We start from the raw sequence: 21,149 nt of genomic DNA, 5'->3' as shown, positions 1-21,149 counted from the left end.
TGGAGAATTGAGTTTTTATTTAGTTGTCAATAATTTTAAGTACAATTTTGATTATTATAAATTAAAATATGAGCGAAAATGAATTTGAAGAAATTGAACGGGCTTGGGAAGAAGGGTGTTCCGCAATTATTCCCGAAAAATCCAAAATCCGTTATCAAAATACCTACCAAAGTTTTAAAAAATGGTGCGAAGGCAAGAATTTAAGAATCGAAGAAAAGACTCTATTGGCTTATTTCGTTCAAAGACATATGCAGTTGAAAGCTCCTGGGAGCCTCTGGGCAGAATATTCAATGATTAAATCCACCGTTTTTCTTTATGATGGCATTGATATTTCCAAGTTTTCAACTTTGATCGCGTATTTGAAGAGAAAAAATGTTGGATACTACTAATGTATGCGATTCTGCAGGAGTTTCTGTTAGAAGTGAAACCACAGCCCAAACAAGTGGGATTTCATTAAATAATTTAACAAATTGTACCATAAGTTTCAATATTAATAAATAATTCGTTAGTTTTCTTTATTCTTTCAAAAAATAAATTAAAAGTAAGAGATTTTTTAACTCGACGGTAAGTGAATTACTTACCGTCGAGTTGGAGTACTTACCGTCGAGTTGGATTACTTACCGTCGAGTTGCTAGTAAATGTCACCTACTGACGTAAAATCTGTCACGGTAAACAGTCAAAAATGATCAATCGTGCAAAAAATATTACAGGAACAGAAATTTTCTATTTTTACACTGCTGAATTGTTTAATTACGTGCTCGTAATCTAACTTGGATGCTATATTAGCCTAGATAGACAAAATTGCGACCGCAGAAAGTCTTTCTTGTGGCATCGTACTCCTTAAATAATTCTTAATAAGTTTTAATTTCGAGAAGCTCCTTTCAGCGGAGGCTGTATTAATCGGTATTGTTAATAATATTCTAATAATGACGACGTAAATGTTTGGATATATTTCTTTTAAATTATTATCTGTAATGTATTGAAACAACTTTTTCACGTCTGTTATACGCTGTGAGCTCGTACGTAGAGGGGATATTTATAAATTCGCGAGCGCCGGTAGTGGCAAGTCTGTAAACATTTACCGGAAATTTGACATAAATGTCAAAGTGATTAATTTAAAATTAAAATTAAAAACATTAATTATAAAAAATATTAGTTGGTCAAAGCTGTGGTATATATTTTTACCTTAAATATACTTACGTTTTAAATACTGAATTTACGTTTTTTAAATGTTCCGTAATATGTAATTATAAATTAATTTATTAAATCTTAGCGCCATCTACACGATAATTGTGAAAGTATCCGAAGTAAGAAATTAATATTTCATCAACAGAACGTCAAAATGATTAGCAAAATCTTAAAAAAATATGTTACAATTTAATTACTTTTTAGCGTTGTAGTGGACGTCAAATAAACGTCAAACTGATAGTTATAAATTTAATCTGCTCTCAAAAAAAATTAACTTTTTTAATAATAAAAGTGTGTCAGTATATAAAAAAATTAGTGAATTTGACGAAGAAAATCGTGGCTTTAAACTGATGAACTAACGTGCTAAATATAAACTAATTTAACTATTTTATTTGTGTTTATAAGTGACGAACAAAAAAAAAACAAGAACAACAGTGTTAAGTGCTAAACAACAGGACAGAAAGGGGCTCTTGGCCCACGAAAGAGCCTTCCAGACACCGGATGACGACTAAGCTAAGTACCTTAGATGATTTTATAGACAATAATATTTTTGAAAGCTTGCCTGAATTGACAGATGACGAATTAGCTAATGATTTAGAAAATTCAAAATTAAATAAGACAAATAAAGTAAATTCAAATCATACCAATAAACTAAAAACAAAATTAGGTCCATCAGACAATTTAAAAATAATAAATAATTCACAAACAAATAAAAAGAAAATAGATATTGCAAACATTGAATTCCTAAATAAAGCTAATTCTACATATTCTGTAGGTAGCATAGTAACAGTAGTTACTGATTCCATGTCTAGTAATAGTAATATATCCACATGTATTTCCCATAATAATTCTAGCGAGGGTGAAATAAGTGAAAGGGAAGATGAAATCAGTGAAAATAGTACAAATATAAGCAACGTACAAAAAGAGAAAAGAAAAAGACTCAATTCCTTAGGAAGCGGCTCAGACAAAGGAGAAATTAAACGTGCCAAAGAAATGGACACATACCACAAAGAACTAGTTCGATCATTGGACACATTAACTGAACAGATGAAAAAAATGGAGGCGGAAAATAAGCGCCTAATGAATCAAATCCATCAAATGCAAGAAGAAAACAAGTTCCAAATGGTCAAACTAGAAGAGAAAATAACCGGCAAAGATCAAGAAATACAGAAACTAACTCAAAAGCTACTTGAGATGATAGACAAACATGCGGAAAAGGAAAAGCTGATTTTAAAATCGAACGAAAAACCAACGCAAGCTGAAAAACAAACGCAGAAGAAAACGACGGTAGAAGAACCAACAAATATGCATGAAAAGGAAAGACGTAGAACTTCTGCTAATAGTCCAAATAAAGAAAACTTAATTGAAATGGAAAACAACAATGCTGAATGGACAACCCAGCAGCACCAGAAGAAAAAACAAAACAAAAAAAACCAAAATAACAGAAAAAAACGTCACAGAAGAAGAACCGAAAAATATTAGCGCTGCTGAAAAGCAGACATTAATAATACAAAAGAGAAATGAAGAAGCATGCGTAGCCAGAGGAATGCTAAGAAAGAAATATGAACAAGAGAAAGATCAACACACTGAAATAGAAATGGAGACTGAAAACGAAAATGAAAAAGAAAAATCGAAAAACAGTATTCCCAAATTACCAGCGCAAAAACAAAATACCGTAACAACAACAGAAAAAGAACAGCCAACGAAGGCTGCACCTAGACCACCGGCGATTATCCTCAAATCGATAGGAAAAAGCCAAGAGATATTACAAAAAGCCGCAGAAAGGGGAATCGGATCCGCTAATAAATTCGCTAAATCTGGAAGGTCAATCGTGATCCAGACAAATAATAGAGAAGGGTACCTAGCAATGATCAAGATACTTGAAGAACAAAATACAAAGAACCCTGAAAGCCCTATTGAATACATCGCATATCCAATAGATTCAGAACGCACCACAAGATTAGTAATCAGAGGATTACATGAAACAACAGAAACAAGCAATATACAAAAAGAACTTAACAAAAACGGAATCATGGCCATTAAAGTAACAAATATGATCTCCAAGAAGGAAGACAAGAAAAAATTGCCACTTTTCTTAGTTACAATAAACGAAGAAGATAAAGAAAAAATGAAAAGCTTGACAACTCTCTGTTACATGAAAATATATATCGAAGAAGAAATAAGAAAAAATACAGAAGTTATGCAGTGCTATAACTGCCAAGGATTCTACCATGGATCCAAAGCCTGTCACTGTGGAACTAAATGCGTTAAGTGTGGCGGATCACACATTAGCAGCGAATGCACAAAGGACAGGAACACCGAACCAAAGTGCGCAAACTGTGGCGAAGCCCACACAGCTAATTACAGAGGATGCTCCAAAGCACCAAAAAGAAAAACATACACCGCACAGGCACAAACAAGAAACAGAACAGAAGAACACACACCTACAGACAGAAGTACCAACAAAAGCTACGCACAAATAACAAAGACGACAGATGAATCTAAACAAAACAACGAAACGGCAAATCTCATGGCAATTGTAAATGAACAGATGAAAAACTTCATGTTCATGTTCGAGAGGATGACCAATGTAGTGAGTGCTATGGGCAATATTGGTGTAAACAGAACTAACTAATCAGTTGGGCGATCTGCGTATAGGGTCATGGAATCCAAATGGGCTAAAACAGAAAATTAACACCTTGGACGAGTTTTCCAACAGACTCGAACTAGACATCATAGCCTTACAAGAAACTAAGATAACGGAAAAAACAAAAACAAAATTTCCAGGTTATGATGTCTATAGAAATGACTACACAGCCACATCAGGAGGCACGGCGATCTTGGTGAAAAAAGGAATCAAACACCAAGTAATTCCTACACCAGACGGACTCATCACTATGGAAGCCACCATAGTGAGGATCAAGACAGGAAAAGATATGCTGAAAATTGTTTCAGCATATGTTAGACCAAATGATCCAATCTTCAAGGAAGACTTAAATGTCATATTAGACACAGTAGAGCCCTCTATCATTATAGGAGATCTGAACGCAAGATCTCCGAACTGGTTCGATAGAACCACAAACCGCAACGGGAGAATATTGTGTGGCTATCTCGAAGAACGACCAAACACGATGGTGGCGGGACCCATAGAACCCACATGCTTCCATGGTGGAAACAGACTTCCCACATTCCTAGACATAGCAATTCTACAAAATGTGGGTCAACAATACGAAATATATTCAATGAATGAGGGTGACTCAGATCACAACCCAATTGTACTGACCCTGGGAGCAGTAGAAACAAACAACTTGCAAACCTATAAGAAAAAACGAACAAATTGGCCAAACTACAAAAGAATAGTAAGTGAAACTATTGGTGCAATACCAACAATAAATACAAAAGAAGAACTAGAGGAATGCGTTAAACATCTAGAAAAAACGATACAAAACGCTATCGAGGCCAGCACCACAGAAGAAAAAACTCCAACAACAAAAGGAAGATTCAGGGAAATCAGCAATGAGCTGAAAGAACTGATAAACGAGAAAAACAGGAAAAGAAGAAGAGCCAACAGAACAAGAAACCCAGAGGACAAAAGAATTGCTAATGAACTGAATAGGGAAGTCAAAAAACAATTAGACGATCATCGAAATGAAAACTGGGACAACTATATCCAGCAACTAAACCCAAATAAATCCGCGTTCTGGAAGCTATCTAAAATACTAAGAAAAGATAAAAAACCAATCCCTCCTTTACACGGTGAAAATGGAATTGTGTACACAGAAGAAGACAAAGCGGAAGTAATGAAAAACACGCTAGAAAGAGAATGTAGGGAAAACTATCATCCCGATGAAGATCTAGACTTCACAGAAGAAGTCGAACGAAGATGTAGAATTCTAAAAAGAAGAAAGGGCATTATAGGTATTACACACACCTCCCCTGAAGAGGTCAGACAGCTGATCAAGCGTACTAATGCTAAAAAAGCTCCAGGACCGGACAAGATTACAAACAGAGCTCTGAAAAATCTGCCAGGAAAAGCAATAGTGTACATAACAAATTTAATAAACAACATCTTAAGACTAAGACATTTTCCTGACAGATGGAAAGAGGCTCACGTAATCATGATTGAAAAACCAGGAAAAAATGGTACATTTCCACAGAATTATCGACCGATAAGCTTATTATCAGCATTAAGCAAAATCGCAGAGCGGGTCATATTAGTTAGGCTAAAAGAAGAATCTGAAGCAATCGGAACAATACCTGAAGCACAGTTCGGATTCAGATCCGAGCACTCGTGTGAACTTCAAGTGCTGAGGTTAACAGAATATATCACGAAAGGGTTCAACGAAAAGAAATATACAGCGGCCGCCTTTCTAGACGTCAGTAAAGCATTTGACAGGGTATGGCACGACGGCCTGCTGTATAAAATGAACCAATATGGTTATAGTGAGGCGATGACGTGTCTTCTCTCGTCATACCTAGCCAACAGGAGGTTCAGAGTTCGGATAGGGCCAACCCTGTCCGAAGTTGGGACCATGGAGGCTGGTGTGCCACAGGGGGCAGTGTTGTCGCCATATCTATATACCATATATACGGCAGACACCCCAACTGAACCCAGATCGTTGCTAAGTCTATACGCAGATGATACAGCGATAGCTTTTAGCAGTACCCACCCAGATTTTGCAACAAGACATCTACAAAGAGCTCTTGACGAACTACAAGAATGGTGTGTGCAGTGGAAAATAGCTGTCAATCCTGACAAAACACAGGCCGTTATGTACCAAAAAAGAAGAGGCAGACCAAATGAGGTACTATCCCTTTTTGATACCCAAATTGAATGGTCAAATCAAGCCAAATACCTAGGCGTAATGTTGGACAAAAGGCTGACCTTTACAGAACACGTAAAACAAACGGTCAACAAAGCTAAAGCCCTTAGGAGTCAACTGTCATCGCTAATAGGTCGAAAGAGTAAACTGAGATTTAAGACAAAGATTAGGATGGCAAATTGTATAATTTTGCCAACTCTAACATACGCCTCAGCCGCATGGGGGCACACGTGTAAAACCAATAAGAAAAAAATACAAACCATCCAAAACCACATGATCAGGGAAGCTCTGAATATACCTACATATGTCCCATTAAGATATGTATTTGGACATACGCAACAAAAGAAAGTCCTGAGAATGATAGACGAAAGAGCACATGAAATATTTAACAATATCAGACACCATCCTAGCAGATTATTAAGAGAATTGACTAACTACGACGAAAACCAAAGAACGGTACATAGACGGCCTAGACAGCAGTTAGCTGGATATAGAGGAAACCCTTAATGAAAAATTGAGATAACCACAGAATATCGAAACACAAATGTCGCCCTTCAGGCACTAAGTACCCTTCAGGTAGGTCAAATGGACCATAGCCGCGGAATGTGAGCATCAAGGTCACGTACCGACAGACGTGGGCTTGATGGCCACACCTTTCGGGCGCTCAGCCGTCGAGGAGAACAAAATTTATTTTGCCAATTCGCCGGCTGAGTGACCGAGCACACACGGTCTGGACAGCAAGACACCGATTTAGATTGGTGCCTTGATGTCCGGAACACATTTTTTTAGGACTCAAGTCCAAAGTAAAGTAAAAAATTAACTTAGTCATTAATAGGGAGAAAAGCTCTTCTAGCTACCCCTAAAACCAGGTGGCTTAACCACATGAAGTAATACAAAGGGTGTCCCATTACCCAGGGCATCCAAAGTAACATTAAGATCAACGCCTCCCCATTCGGTATGTCCTTCGATGGGGAGGGGTGGAGGTATAGCTTGGGGGTCAGATAGGTACCACTCCATTACGGGGTGTGACCGGTTTGATCTTCGGACATGTGGGTTCCACTTTTCCATTGGAACACACATGTTCCCCGGGGCTGGGGTTGATACGAGCATGTGTGTGTGTGTGTGTTAGCGTTGTAAATATTAAGCGATAACAATTAAATAATGAATTTAAAAATTACCGGTGAAAGTTGAATTAGTAATCCGCCAGGAGCGACACCAGCGAAGCTCAGAGCGTATAAAGTTACGTAAATTAGGGATCATTATTTATGATTTGTAATTCTTCATATTATAATTCGTAAGGTTGAAAGTCACTGCTCTCACCCACTCGTAGGATTGTGTGTAAATCTTGACATTTTTTTAATATTTGTTCGTGTGGAGTATTTTTTATTTACTATATCACACAGAAAACCGAAATTTTCATGATGTTGATTTAAAGCCATAAATCTCAAATCCATATTGGTAATAATCGAATCAAGCATAGTGTTACAAAAATTTGCTTCATACCGGCTTTTGGGACACTGTATAGGTTGATCCTCGCGCTCATAATCAGAGACCCTTTCTTTTTTGCTACACTTTTGTTTTTAAATTTGTTCGGCAGATCATAACAGCTTCTATCAATAAATTGTTGAGCATCAGAGAAGCATTTTTCAAATCCAGTTTGCCGATATTCTTTGATCCAGTCACAAGATGTATGCAAATGTTTAAGGGCAATGCTCAAATGGACTTATACAGATTGCCATAGTTTGCTTATCACATATTAAGACGCGATAGCAATCCATACCATACATGTAAAGATATTCCAAATTCCAAACTAAGCAATTCGTTTAATACTGAATCACAATCACTGAGACTGAGAGTGTCCGATTGATCCGTTTGATGTTTCAAACTTGCTATGCATCCTACATCATCAAATTGAAATAGTATGGACTTAACTGCCTCGATTCTGCTTTCCCATCTTGTGTCCGATAAAGGCTTCATGGTGTAAGTTTTAATTTATCTTTGACTTTGACCAATTCCCAGCGTTTGCTGGAATCTGAAAACAGCAAATAAATTTTTTGGATAAAACCAAAAACTGTTTTTGCTGTCACCGAAGAATTAGCGGCGTCTACCAAGATCAGATTCCAGCTGTGCCAGCCGGAAGGTGTGAAAAATGCCCTAGGATTTACATATGTAATATTCGAGATTTGACTCCACTCTTTATGCCTACCATATTTGCGCTATTGTCGTATCCTTGGCCACGGCAGTTTTGAATATCTAAGCCATTATTTTCTAGTTCGCCTAGTATAGCGCATTACTTAAATACTCCCCGGTTATCTCACTTACAGCACAGCAAGAAATCCAATAAAGTGTTCTTCTATTGTGCACGTTGATGTATTACAAAATCTTGCAGTGATTGCATTTGACTTGCAATGCAGTTTGAATTTCTCGCCAGCGAAAGCGACGCAAGCACTTTTTTCGGCGCATTCGCATGGCTTATAGGTCTGGATCCCGCGTATGAAAAAAAAGTTGATTATAATAGCAAGCTGAAAATTTGTTAATAGCTTAAAGGTGTCTAGTCGAATAAACTTTGATATGTGTGATCACTGGAACAGGGGCAGTTTTAATTGTGGAACAGGTTAAAAATTTGGAACGGTCACAGCACGAAAACGGCACATTTATTTTGTCTGACAGAACAGACTTAAACTCTTCGAACAGAGATTAAACTCTCATGCAAAAATCAGACTGCTATTAATCACCAAGGGCGTTTTAATGAGTTGAACATGTAGAATATGTCAAATGACAGGCATTATGACAGGTAATAAATAGCAGTCTGATTTTTTCATGAGAGTTTAATCTCTGTTCGGAGAGTTTAAGTCTGTTCTGTCGGACAAAATAAATATGCCGTTTTCGTGCTGTGACCGTTCCAAATTTTTAACCTGTTCCACAATTAAAACTGCCCCTGTTTCAGTGTTCCCATATATCAAAGTTTATTCGACTAGACACCCTTAAGCTATTAACAAATTTTCAGCTTGCTATTAATCAACTTTTTTTTCATACGCGGGATCCATACCTATTAGGTTTAAGCATGGGTTTAAGTAATACCTACATAAACCTTTATGGCGCTCGGCCCGCGAGGCCGTGGGCGGTTGCCCACGTCGCCCACGCCCTACGCCGCCTCTGTTACCTAGTGTACGTCAGAAAAGTGGTCGATCCAGAGCAAGGTGGAAAATTGATTGATGATCTAAAAAGACTCAACGTCACAAATTGAAGGATGAAAGTAATGTACAAGAATGGATGGAAGAGAATGGTCATCAAATCAAACCATGGGCCTACTAATTAAGCTGGACGCGGTAATTATTATCTAAACAAAATTCTATCTTTTTAATTTTTAAGTTATTATTGACAACAAAACTTACCAATGGAAGTCGAAGAATAAACTGCTCTTCTAAGTATATTTCATTGCTTTTGCTTTTATTTTTATTAATCGGATTTTGATTCATATTCATATTTGAATTGCTGTATTTTTAAAAATACGACGGAACAAATTCTGTCAAAATACTGCAAAATACACATAGCACGGGACAGTTTACCTTATAAGACAAACGCCAACTTCATAGAAGCTAACTGAGCAACCTAATAGTTTTAGTCACTATCAGCTGATATCGAGCAGAATTAAAAAAGAAGAATATGTCATATTCGGAACGACACCTACCGGCGAATTTTCAGTTTTCAAAGGTGTCGAATTTGTTTCGGGGTGGTGTCATTTTTCTCTAAAAATGTGAGTTTTTCCATAATTAATATTCTTTTCCCTTATGTTTTAGTGTATTTAAGATTTCCTTTTAATTTTGTTATTTGCAAATTATCAAGGCGCCAAATTATGATGTTTAACTAATGATAATAATCATTTTTTATGGACTGCGTTTTTATTCATCTTGACAGAAAATACTTGATTCAACTTGATTGTTATTGCAAATTAAGACATTTATTAGTCATAACACAAATCTTGCTTAAGTTTTTTTGCAACTGCAATGTTTGGGAGAATTTAAAAATCGGCATACCTACTCATTTTTTGACATAAATTAACAGTGGCGTTACACAAGGTTGTCTGAAGGTTTGCAATCAATCAAAAAATGTAAATTGTATATATAAATTGTTGACCCTGACTTTAACTAATGCTAAATATGTAACCTTAGAGTAAACTTAATCCAGTAATCGAGTTTGTGTTAACCTTATAGAATATAAACATCAAGTTTGACTTTGGTTTTTCTTACAGATAATCTGCATACTGAAATCTCAAGTTTCATTTATAGTGCCATACAGAGAAGTGTGTAGAAATAACATACAAATATTTTTATACAGCTTATTATTATTTAATACTCTTGGCAATTTATTCAGTTGTTGATACAATTCATTATTAGCTTACTTGATCTAAATTATAGAATTACTTTTTAAAATCAAAGCAAATACAGTCCGAAAAATGAAAGATTAACCATTAACGATCACATCAATCACTTATTTTGTATTTGCTGTCTTTTTCTATAAATAGCAAAACGAAAGAGAGAGATTATTAATAATCTGAGTAATATGTGATTGATATGATCGTTCATGGGTAATCTTTCATTTTTCCGACTGTATTTTGTTTTGTTTATCCCTATGCCTAGTACAACCATAAAGAGCTCAAGAGTTACTTTTGATATCTAAGAGCTCTCTGCTTTGTGCTTATTACATTGTGATAATAGGACAATGAACTTGTCATTCATTACTTATTTTAATTTTATAAATGAACAGCAGATATAGAGCACAGATATTTATTAAATGTTGCCCAAGTACTTTCTCTCTCAGAGCATTATCAGGGGCATTTTGTCAAAAAAAGGAAACTGCACAGCACATTCTGTAATGTCATAGATACAGTGGTACCTCGATATACGAGTGCCCTAATATACGAGTGTTTTAAGATACGAGCCGTCGAGCGAGCGATGTTTTGCTTTGAGATGAGAGCAAAATTTGAGATATGAGCAACCGCTTTTTATTAAAATTCATGCCTCTTTTTGACTACCGACTTCTAACTTGAAGGAGGTTATAAAGGGTATAATGTCAGCTAAGGGCGTTACAATAATTTCCAAGCTCCGGACCTCTCTCCATGAAAAGATGGAGAAACTAATGATGGTGTGGGTGAGAGAGAAGCAGCTTCAAGGAGGAACCTTAACACAAAGCATCATATGTGAGAAGGCACGAGCGATTTATGAAAGGGAGGAAGAAACAAACATCTTTGGACAGTTTTTTTAAACGAGCTGCAGATAAAAATGAGCAAAGTGTGACGAAAAAAGCGAAGACCACTGACGAAAATTAAGCGCTTCCGTAAGCATCTCACTTTTTTTATGTTTTTACAGAATATGTATGTATTTTTTGATATTTATAAATAAATGTTTCTTCTTGTCAAAACATTTTTCTTATTTAAAAACACTTAACAAAAACAACTAAAGTGATTTTTTTAGGACTGGAAGGGATTAATGACATTTCAATTAATTTCAATGGGGAAAATTGCTTTGATATATGAGCAATTTGACATACGAGCAAGGTTACGGAACGAATTACCCTCGTATGTCGAGCTACCACTGTATTGCTCAACATGTTCCATGCGGATAGCATACATGTGAGCCACATGATGCGTTCACTAATGTTCATCAATGTGCATGTATGCCATTGATTATACACATTGTTAACCCTTGTAAAGCAGTGCTTAGATTCTTAGGTAAACAACAGTGCGGGGTGCATTTGCATCCCGTCTGTATATTCATTTTTTATATGTGAATGTCAGGGAAATTGATTTGAAAGATAATTAGGACTTGTTTATTACAGTATGAAACATAATTTTACAAACAAAGTACTCATTTCTTATTAAAAAAAAATGATTATCGTTGCAAGATAAACACATGAAATTTTTGACAGAGTGAGCAACACAAAGTTTTTACACATAATACAGTTATGTCGGGTAGGGTGGGCCGAAAAAAACTTTTTATTTTATTTCGTGTTGCTATACCGCAGAAAAGTTGCTACTAGGATAGAGTTTTAAATTACAAAAAGAATTTTTCAAATTGGTTGATATCTTCTGGTCGCACATTGGTCGTAAAATTTTAAAAAATTGGTTGTTTTTGAAATTTTTATTGCATTTTTATTGCAATTCAGTTGTTTTTTTTTTATTTAAGTCTTGTGCCTGGCATATGAAAAGTAGGGCCGTTAAATTGGTTTTATATTATTAAAAGTGTTGTATTTTCAAAGAAGAAAATAGCAAAAAACGATATTTTTTTTTTAATATTTCATGGACGAGGCATGACTGGAATATGTCAATATATCTTTTTCTCTTTGCTTTATTTTAATCCTGACCCCTCAAGGAAAGATGTACGCGGTATAGCAAAACGGGATAAAATATTTTTGTGTTTTTAAAAAAATTTCAAAAACAACCAATTTTCAAACTTTACGACCAATGCGTGACTGGAAGAGAGAGAGAGAGACATACTTTATTGATACAATGTACCAAAAGACCATCGACCGAAGTCTTTCAGCCGATTTACACAATTAATATACATTATTACAATATGTTTTTTGTTAAAATTAATACAATACAATAATTAAAAAAAAAATATTTGTATGTGGCAGTAATCACAATATCACTGACAATTAGTTACAATACAGATAATGATTTGACTAGAGTTGTTTATTGTCTTGATGTGTAGCAGATTTCTTCAAAGAGAGTTCTTCCTGGATATCTACGGGCACTGTCCTCTGGTATCTTCACAATGTGGGGCTCAATCAAATTTTTGTTATTGTCATTAATAAAGAGATATTTAAACAGCTTATTGAGTCTCTCGTTAATAGGTTCAATTCCAGTTTTCTCATACAGCATTCTGTTGGATGGATTATGAAGTGGATTATCAGGATGACGTATTCTAGTAATTGTCGAAGGCTAGTTGTTTCAGCCACCTTTATATTATTTTTGGCAGGACCTTTAGAATTATAGAAAATTGTAGAACCATACTCCAGAGTGGGCCTGCAAATCATTTTATAAATATTGGCTGCTGTTTCAATCGTAATTCCCTCATTCGTGTATGTTAAACTTCTGAAGTGTTTTGCTCTAGTTATAATTTTCCTTTTTATAACTGCTGTGTGGTGGTTGAACTTCAATTTGTTATCTATTTCTATTCCCAAATACTTAACAGTTTGGGAGGGTTTAATAATATTGTCGCATAAAAAGTGACTGGAAGATATCAACCAATTTGAAAAATTCTTTTTGTAATTTAAAACTCTATCCCAGTAGCAACTTTACCGCGGTATAGCTACACAAAATAAAAAAATAAAGTTTTTTTTGGCCCACCCCAATGTCGGGACTTTCGGTCCTTTTTCTCTGACATAAGTAACACTGACCTTGTCCCGTAGCTGTGTTAGCTCCAAGTGGAACACCAGAAACGTCCAATTCAGGATATGAAATTTTCATAATTTTTCATGATTTCGCAGTTCCCAACCGCCAGACAAGACAATTGGTTTCATTTTCTGTACCAATGCATAGAACAAATTATGCTCATTATTCGTTCTTATCTCGAAGCAAAAGAATTGCAAATCAATTTCAGGAACTCGACTTTTCCTACAGCTTAAACAGATTCAAGGTCGTATTGTCAAATATCACTTGACGACGGTTATTATCAGATGTAGGTAACTACTTTTATGTTTATTATTTATATTATGTCTGTGCACTTTCATGTTTAATTGTCTTGTAATTTTTAGCTTATAAATGTTTTATTTTGTTTTAAACCTTTAACATGTTAATTGTATTTTTTTTTAATTATCGTACTTGTTTTAAAATTGTACTTAATATGTAAAATGGGTTCGCCCGTAAATAAATAAATAAATAATTTGCACAATAGTCATTTTTTTAAAAAAATCACGTAAACGTAAAGCGTTTTAGATGCTGCAATGGGTATAAAGTGTTTAGAATTGAATTTAATGCGAATAAAAAAATGAACAAAAATCGAAAAAATTTATTAACAAAGATAGGTGAGAAAACCGAGGTTTGGGGTGTAGCTGCACCCCGCACCGCCTTACAAGGGTTAATATGTACTTTTTTCTTGCCTGTTCAGAGTATAAGTCTTAGGATCAGACATCCGCATGCAATGTGTTTAAAAAGTAATAATACAAATAACACACACTGGACAAAGGACAAACAGATTATTATATAATATCTTATTGTTATAATATATCCTATTGTGTATATGTATTTATCTTCATTAAGTTATTAGTCTATGAAATTTTATCGTGCACAATTAAATAAACATTTTATAAGCTTGCATATTCTCCATTAGTGCATCTTAAAAGGCCTAGACACACCCCGTCCTGACAACCTGATAGTCGGGTCTGACAACATTGGCTCTACCATTGGAGCATGTGTAGGCTTGTAGTGCAATAAAAATCGGCAGTCTTACAGTCATGCTGACTGATTTGGTCTAGTGGCTGTGCTATTCCAATAGCCTGACTGTCGGGTCATGCTAGAAATTTTAATAATCTACTTAAACATAAATTACATTTTAACTACTTTTTGTACTACCAATTATGACGTTAGAAATTAACACCTTGGCTGTGTAAATATGGTTTAAACACATTGTGTTTAGAAAAAATGTAAGTAAAATAATAATTTTACTTATACCATTTACCATATTGGTAATACATTGTTTAATCCATTCTCTTTGTATTTATTAACATACAAATCCACAAGTTTAAAATTATAAATAAAAAAATTGCTTACTCTGAAACATAATTATTATATTGGTATATGGAATAAAAAAAAAATCAAAAAATGTGCTAGTAGTTGCAGGACATGTGTAGGCCCTTTTATGTTCTGGAACCACACCTGCTTAGTAACACACAAAATGTATTGTATTTATGGCCTATTGTGTTCTCAGACATCCACATTTGAAAGAATTATCCAAAGGGGATTTTGTTGCATTCTTAACTAGTTGAAATAACACAAAAACAATTTTTTAGACCTGGCTGACTTAGAAAAAAATTTTGAACTAAACTCAATTTCTTTAAAAATATGCCAGTTTTTGCAGATATGGGAACGTCCATAAACTATGTCGTTGAAAAGGGGGAGGAGGGGACTTTCCTTGTTACAACGGTATACGATAGGGGGGAGGGGGTCATGAGTGCACATCCAACGTCGTTTGATGTTCACGAATATTAAAAAATACCCTATTTTAGAATTAAAAAGAATTAGTTTATACATATTACCTTTATCGCATACTTTTCATTTCGTTTTCATCATTCGCAGCCTTGATAATACTGCCAGCAATTTTGTACAGAATCACAAACAATAAGATATTGTTCTATGTCTTTAAACAAACGCTTCTCTACAGAACAACGTCTGGAAGCAATAAATATTAAACTGTTCATTTATTTAATGAATACTCTGTGTGAAACAATTCTACAAGAATGAATAGAAATAAAATATTCTATTCTATTTAGTTAGTACATTGTATCTATACTTAATAAAAGAAATGGCATTGAAATCAAAACAAAGTATCAAGATTTATATGATGCAGTTAAGAAAGCATAGGAACTCCGATAAAAGTGTTGTCTTTTGTTCCAATAAAGCTAATTAGTTGTACAGTGGATTGAGAGAAAAAAGTATGAGGATATTAATGAGCTACATAGTAATACTGATTTGGATACATTCGTAAATAAACTTTGAGAGCTAACTTTAAAAAATCCAGAAATAATATGGAATTTTTAAAAAAATCACTAAAAAGGGGGTCATGAGTTGCAATTATTGCGACGTCGGTATAGGGGGGGTCAACTGTAAATGACGCTTTACGACAGAAGGGAGGAGGGTATTAAAAACTCCAAAATTTTTACGACGTAGTTTATGGATGTTCCCTATAGTAAGAATTTGTGATTCGAGACTGTTGTTATACGATACTTACGATACTTTGTATTTTTTGGTGCTTAAATGATGGTCCTATGGATTGTTTAAGCCAGCTTTTTTCTTTCTCATCCATATAATGGTGAGAATCCTATGTAACATCTACTCTACTCTAATATCCTTTGTGTGGTACTCATAGCCACATACTGTTAATCTGATTTCAACCAAACTTAGTGAACATGTTATTATCACTGGCGAAGCGTCCATGTAACCACTGTTAGCATTGGTAACAGTTAAAAATCTTGAAGATAAATATTTTATGGCTACTGTGAAATAATTCCATTTTATTTTTTTTTTTCAATAGAAATATGTATTATAAACCAACTAGATGCATGAAAATATTGATGAGTTTATACGACTCGGTTGCATGTTAACATTGTAACCACTTTTGTTTGTGGATGTTTTATATGGATGCTGTGGATTTACATGCTTTAACATAATTTTTGAGTATATCTTTTTCTATTTTAAAGCTCTTAAAATTATTGGGTAGACCCGGCCTATCCTGCCTACCCCCAAAAGCCGCCCTTGGCCCATCTGGTTGGTGGGCGTTCTCTGCTCCGTAGTGCTTCTTCTTATGGCCTCCACTCGACAATATGTTTTGTCAATCGGTTGTCTGACAATCTGGCAACATGTCCTGCCCAACTCCACTTTAGTGACACGATTTTTTCGGCAGCGTCTGTTGTTTTTGTTCTATGACATGTCTTCATTTGGGATTCGGCCTCTCAGGGAGACACCCAACATCTGGCACTCCATAGCCCTCTGAGTTACGAGAATCTTGTTCACTACCTTTTTTGTGAATGTTTAAGTTTCGGCTCCATAAGTGAGGCAACTCGCACTGGTCAAAGATTTTCATTTTGAGGCATATGTGTGAGTCCGATTTAAATACATAGTTCAGTTTACCAAACGCTGCCCAGGCTAATCCTATGCGACGTGGGAGCTCACACATCTGGTTATTCCAAATTATGTCCAAAGTATTTTAATTGTTGGTGATGGACTTTGGTGGGGAGCCGTTTGCTGACCTTTAGCTCATTTAAAATTGAATTATTTATCCTGTGGTTCATACATGGAACTTGTAACATTCTTCTCCAATAGATGTGATTCTAATATCCGTGCTGAACATGACAGAAATGAGGTATGTGGAGTTCTCAATAAAATTGGTGTAACCAACAGCACCTTTAAAGCCTTTCGTCTTGGTCGAATAACGGATAAAACAAGACCTCTTAAAGTCGCATTCAATGATTCAGTCCTTGTTATCTCTTGTTTAAAACAGCGCAGAGCCTTAATGGGTTCAAATCTGCGAATTGGAGCTGATCTTACCCTATTGCAAGGTGAGAAAGTGAAGACAGTTTATCAGGAATTGGAACACAGGAAAACACAGAGTGAAGAGGACTTGAGGATCAAATACTTTAATGGGGTGCCCAGAATCGTCAAGAAATTCAATAATTCAAAAAACGATCATTGAGATTATATTTTCAGAATGCTGGGGGTATGTGCACCAAACTTCAAAATTTCAGACATGCTGTGGTTCTTTGTAGTTATGATATTATCATTATCATTGAAACATGGCTTACTTCTAAAATCTTAGATGCCGAATTGGGATTAAGTGACTTTAATGTGTATAGGCACGACAGAGACACTCAAACTAGTTTGAAGACTCGTGGTGGTGGTGTCCTTATTGCTATCCATAAGCGCCTTCATTCAATGATGGTTAAGCCTATCGATTCCTCTGTGGAACATGTATTTGCACAGGTAATGTGTGCTACTAGAAAGTTAATAATTGGTGCTGTGTACTTTCCTCCACGGTCATCTGGGTCATTATATGAGGAGCATTCCACCTGTATGTTGGACTTAGCGGATAGATTCAGTGACTGTGAGTTCTGTATTTGTGGTGACTACAACCTACCTGAGGCATCCTGGTATAATCTTAATGATGGTGTAACAATTGAGTGTCCGCAACACTATCCAGCAAATATTATTTGTACTTGCTACAATTTTCTTAATATGTCACAAGTAAATACTTTGCCTAACCTTAATAATAAATTTTTAGATCTAGTTTTTTGTACGCAGAGGGATGCAGTTGTGTCGATTTCTACTGATATTCAAGCAAATCTTTCAAGCAATCCCCACTCTTTTTGGAGACATGTTAATGCTACACGTGGGTCTAACGCCTATCCTAATGTAATGTCTAATGAAGGTGGGGATGTAATAGCTCAGTGTGGTGAGGAAATAGTCAATCTATTTGCCAATTATTTTTCGGGTACATAATATAATGATAGTGAGTATAATTTACCTAACTTTGAATTAGATTACAGTGTAGTTATCCATACTCTGGAATTTAGTCTGACTGATGTTTTTGAGGGAATTATGAGTTTAAAAACTACATATTCTTCAGGGCCTGATGGTATACCTGCAGCACTTATTAAGAACTGTATGTTTTCCCTTCGTAAACCTTTACAACAAATTTTCAATTTATCATTGTCATCATCTATATTTCCACATTACTGAAAAAATAGTTTTCTTACACCTATCTATAAATCTGGCAATCGTGAGTGTGTAAATAATTATAGAGGTATAACTATTCAATCAGCAATCCCAAAACTTCTAGATAAATTGGTATCGATAAATCTTACCTGGGCTGGCTGAAACATAATTATTGATGAGCAACATGGTTTTTCTAACGGAAAGTCAACTTGTCAACTACCAACAATACTTGTTGGGTACATTTGAGAATAAGATTCAGGTCGACAGCATTTATACTGATTTCTCAAAGGCATTTGACAGGGTTAATCATAACGTGTTGGTTCATCAACTTCATGCATCTGGCTTTGGTGAACCCATTGTTAACAGATTTTTGATGGGACGTACGCAACAAGTTCGTATCAACAATTATGTGTCTAAAGAATTCCATTGTTCTGGTGTCCCACAAGGCTCTCATTGTGGTCCCTTGCTCTTTAACTTGTTCATTAACGATATTGGTAAGGCTATCAAAAACTCACACTTTCTACTATTTGCTGATGATTTTAAGTTATTTCGTTACATACATGATATATCAGGTAGAGATCTCCTGCAAGATGATGTTAATAATATATGTTTATGGTCGAAACAAAATGGTTTAGGCCTAAATCGGACTAAATGTTCTTGTATTTCATTTGGTCGTATAAATAATCTAACTAGCTGTTCTAGATATGTTCTTAATGATGTACTCTTGGATTCAGTTACTGAGATTAAAGATTTGGGTGTATTATTGGATTGTGCATTGACATTTAGAAGCCATTATCTTAAAATTAAGGAAACAGGATTTCGCAATCTTGGTTTTATTTATTGCAATAGTCATGATCTCTCACCTACAGTATTCAAATTACTGTACTGCTCTTTAGTGCGCTCAGGATTTGAATACTGCTCTGTTGTTTGGTCTCCATTCTGATAGTGTCTCAATTTAACATTGCTACACTGAAGAACCGCAGGTTGAGAGCATATATGTTGTTTCTATTTAAAATTCTAAACAATGCTATTAATTGTCCCTCGTTATTGGATAATGTGTACTTAAACACAATACATAGAACTCGACACACTGCACTCTTATATTCCTTTTCATAGGACTGAGTATGCTCGTCATTTTCCCTTGTCGAGAATGCTCAGCTTTTGCAATGACATGCTACTTGATCCATTCTGTCCAAGAATTAATATCTTCAAAAGGCAGCTTGGTAATGATTTAAATATGTGATATTTTTCATCTTCTGTGATTTGATATATACTGTGTTATTTTACAAATTTTATTGTTTAATTGTCTGTTATTCGTTGATTTTTTGATATATTGTGTACATGATCTTTACTTTTACTATTTTTTTTTGTATTCTTTTGTAAATGGTTCTACCGTTGAAATAAATAAATAGATATTTCAGTGGCATTTGGCAGTCTTCTTTCCGCTTGTCTTAGGGTCCAAGATTCACATCCATATGTCAGTATTGGGAATATTAAGCAGTTGATTAACCTCAGTTTTAGAGTTTGTGAAATTTGAGAATCCTTCTATATTTTGGCCGTCTTTCCTATGGCAACTTTTGTTAGATCACATCTACATTTTATTTCTTCCTGTAGTGACCCTGTGTTTGTATTATTATTCATTCATATACATATATGCATAGATATTATTTGTTTGTATTATTACGAGATACGGCCAATAAAAAACTTTCCAATATCAATGAATAGTAATCTATGTATACAAATGCAGGTCATGATTTACTATCATTTGAATTGTTTTTAATGCATAAATGTTTCAAATAGTTTATTTCGGATTAATAAAATACTTAAATTGATATTAATGGATGTTTATAGTTCCATATTAATAATTTATTGGATGATAACCCATTATTCATTTATCATCTTATATTTGAGTCATTGAAAATTAATTTTTGTTATTTATTTACCTATAAATAAAAACATCAATCTCTAGTGAATTTATAGCTTGTAGTACTAGAGATTGGCATTGGCCAGTGTACAAAATAATTGGCCAGAGAATCATGCATTAAAAATAATTTATGTTTTCTTAGAAAGCTAGTTGGAATTTACAAATGAACATTTTTAGTATTGGAAGTACATTCAATTGGTTCATTAAACTATTTGTATATTATTTTAACTTAAATCTTTACTAGTTTTCTGGCAGTGTATTAGATATTGCAGTTGGCTGTGAAAAATGTCATGTCATAAAAAGTCAAGATTAGAAAAACACTATTTAAAATTTTACAAAAAAATGACATTGTTTAATGACGATCTACTTGACACATAGGCAATAAAAAAAGACATAAAAAACTACAAACTAGGAAAATCTAAACAAGCAATAGGGCAAAATAAGGACATGAAAGAGATGGTACAGGAACTCATTGTCTACAGAAACTGTAGGTTTAAATATAAACATCTCGAAAACAAAAATAATGACTCATTTGGTACCCAACCACAACATCAGTATTGGTGGGCAAGAAACGGAACTCTTCTTCTTCATGTGCCATCTCCTCTAAGGTCAGCAACAATCATGGCAAGTCACACAAAAACGCGAAAATGGCTATTTTCAAGGCTTAATAACTAGTTAAAAATTATTATTATGAAAGTCAGAAAGTGACTAAATCAAACTTTAAAGCCCCCCTACATGATCCTGAAGAAATTTGTGTCATTAATTTATCACTAAACTGTTATTT

At 34.8% G+C, this 21,149-nt stretch overlaps 1 protein-coding gene across 2 annotated transcripts in view; it reads left to right on the top strand.

The window, feature by feature from the left end:
* Positions 1–9,613: 9,613 nt before the first annotated feature.
* LOC126881576 (titin) overlaps positions 9,614–21,149 on the top strand; it is a 405,229-nt gene continuing 393,693 nt past the window's right edge. For both annotated transcript variants that reach the window (XM_050645904.1, XM_050645903.1), the window contains exon 1: positions 9,614–9,768. The gene's annotated coding sequence lies outside the window, so the exon portion shown is untranslated. The remainder of the gene's footprint in view (positions 9,769–21,149) is intronic.

The sequence above is a fragment of the Diabrotica virgifera genome, chromosome 3 (genome assembly GCF_917563875.1).
Source record: "Diabrotica virgifera virgifera chromosome 3, PGI_DIABVI_V3a".
Taxonomy (NCBI): domain Eukaryota; kingdom Metazoa; phylum Arthropoda; class Insecta; order Coleoptera; family Chrysomelidae; genus Diabrotica; species Diabrotica virgifera.
This window is presented reverse-complemented; position numbering and strand designations above follow the sequence as displayed.